The 2,685-nt window shown below is 45.9% G+C and overlaps 1 long non-coding RNA gene across 1 annotated transcript; it reads left to right on the forward strand.

The window, feature by feature from the left end:
• The first annotated feature begins 288 nt into the window (after positions 1 to 288).
• On the forward strand, positions 289 to 2,184 carry LOC150057624 (uncharacterized). Its single transcript, XR_016536827.1, has 2 exons — positions 289 to 707; positions 1,704 to 2,184. It is a non-coding gene; the product is annotated as an uncharacterized LOC150057624 (long non-coding RNA).
• The last annotated feature ends 501 nt before the right edge of the window (positions 2,185 to 2,685 follow it).

Genomic DNA, 2,685 nt, shown 5'->3' on the forward strand with positions numbered 1-2,685 from the left:
TAAATCCACTAGCACAACAATGTTCATTGCAGCACTATTCACCATAGCAAAGATATGGAACCAACCTAGATGTACCTCAGTTGATGAGTGGATCAACAAGTTGTGGTATTTGTACACAATGGAATTCTATGCTGCTGTCAGAAAGAATGACATTGCCCCATTTGTTAGGAAATGGAAAGACTTAGAAAAAATCATATTAAGTGAAGGAAACCAGACTCAAAGGAACTTAGGCTCATTGGTTTCCCTCATTTGTCATAATCAGTAGAAACCTTGGGCTCTACTGTGGGGAGCCGGATGGCACCTGTTTCCTGCCTCGCTCCTTGTAACTTATTTGGTATGTGAGTGCGAGGCCTTTACTCGTTACTAAGTATCAAGTTGCTCTTCAGTCTGCGCATGACGAAAATGGGCGTGACCAATCCCGAGTCTCAAAACGGCCTTAGCAACAGAGTAGCCAATGGTAGAGAGCCCCTTGTTCCTTGGGCTTATATAAGCAGCTGCATTTCCCTGCCCAGGGCCCCTCTGCTTCAGCTCTCCCCTCAATCAAGTGGCTCTTCAATAAAGCGTGATACAAGAAGGATCCTCGGGTGGTGTCCGTTCTTCCCTGCCGGTCAGGGGTGTCGGGCGCCGCAACTGGTGCCGAAACCCGGGACCTGCGGAGGGGCCGAAGAGGATCCAGAACTTGACACGTGAAGAGGACTCTGTCCGAGGTATGTGGTTCTGGCAAGACCCTATCTGGGTGCTTCCCATTGTTCTTCTTCTGTGGTTTGTGTTTGAAGGGGGGAAGGCATTAATTAAGCATCAGGATAGTCCTTCAGAATCTTCATATAAGGAGGGAGAGGTAGTAGGGCCCCAAGGTAAAGTAAAAAATAAAAAGGAAAATAAACAAAAGAAACCCGAAAGGAAAAGGGAAAAAATTGAGGGACTGCAGCCCTCACAAAGTATGGTGCAGGAGGAAGGAAGAGGAAAGAGAAACTCAGCCCTGACTTTACAAGAAGAAAAAAAAAAAAAAACTTCGATATAAATTTTCCATTTCACGCCAACAGGCTAGAGAAATTCTTAAATCTTGTCAATCCTGTGTAGTATATCACCCCTCTTTTATAATCGGGGTTAATCCTAGAGGACTTTGCTCTAGCGCCTTATGGCAAATGGATGTTACTCATGTGCCTGAGTTTGGCCGGACAAAATATGTTCATGTTTCTGTGGATACTTTCTCTGGCATAATGCATGCCACTGCCCTTACTGGGGAAAGGGTGTCCCATGTCAAAGTTCATTGCTTGGAAGCCTGGGCAGCATGGGGAAAACCATTAAAATTAAAAACAGATAATGGCCCTGCTTATGCCTCTGCTGGATTTCGCTCCTTTTGCACTCAAATGCAGGTGGTTCATTCTACTGGCCTTCCCTATAATCCCCAGGGTCAGGGAATTGTGGAACGTGCCAATAGGACTCTTAAACAACTTTTATTTAAACAAAAGGAGGGAATAGGCCGAGATGCCTCCTCCAGAGAAAGGCTGGCCATTGCACTGTTTACCTTAAATTATGTAACAGTGGATGACAATGGACAATCAGCTGCTGATCGACATGCCAGTAAAATGGCGATACCACTCACACAAAAAGTAATGTGGAAAAATGTTATTGATAATAAATGGTATGGACCGGATCCTGTAATACAGAGATCCAGGGGAGCTGTTTGTGTTTTTCCACAGGGACAAGATTCCCCCCATTGGGTACCGCAGCGCCTTGTGAGAATATTGGAAGAAAGCCAGAAACCCAAAGAGGATGAGGCTAAGCAAAATCCTGGGGAGAACCCTTCTGACATCTCTTCTGCTGCCACAATGTTGGACAATGGACCAGAAGAAAAAAACCAATGTGGGCAGTGATGAAGACCTTTAATGCTTCTTCCGTTTTCCCCTTTGTACCACCAATTCTTCCTTGCAACTTCCCTAGGACTGCAAGGTTCCCTATGCCTTACCCTGTCAAAAAATCTGTCCTTCTGTGTTAGGCTGGTTTCTCAAAAATTGGGTCGCTTTGATTAATGTATAGTTTTGGCAAGGGAAGGGTTGTGGGGTTTTCTGCACTTGTTCCAGAGGCGGACCTTCCTGTTTATGTTTTTACTCTTTAAAGCTTCAAGTAATGATAGTATTTTAAATTGTTCTGCCATAGAGTGTAAATTGAGTCAATGCTGGAGCCGTTGCCTACATTTGTTCCAGTTCCTGTGAATGTTTGTTGCAGTTTGCTTTGGATTTTGTGTCTTTAGCCTTTGGTTGCTCTGCCGAATGAGGTCTCGCCATAGAGAGCAATGCTTGGTCATGCACTCACTGCCTTGGAGCAGGGACACTCCCCCCAGATTTGGCTTGCGGTTTTAAAGGCCAACTAAAAGTGCCCTGTACTGCCTTTGCACCCTCGAGACCTCGGTCTATTGCACGAGGAATAGGAGTATGGACAGCCAAGAGTTGTGAAATGCTGGACAAAGTACCACTCCTGACCCTAACAGGTCAGGGAGAGCATGTGCGTCAGCATATGGGCTTGCACCCCTAGCCCATCTCCACAAAGGGGATAGAGAACCTGGAGGGGAGGGATCCAGGGTTGGCCTCCTGGGTCACTCCTCTAGACCTCGAATTTTACTTTGGAGGACAGCACCTCTACTCTCTTCACAACAGGCATGTTGGCTTGCTGCTATAAAACAAA

Source organism: Megascapheus bottae, chromosome 10, assembly GCF_031878675.1.
Source record: "Megascapheus bottae isolate mThoBot1 chromosome 10, mThoBot2.hap1, whole genome shotgun sequence".
Classification (NCBI taxonomy): Eukaryota; Metazoa; Chordata; class Mammalia; order Rodentia; family Geomyidae; genus Megascapheus; species Megascapheus bottae.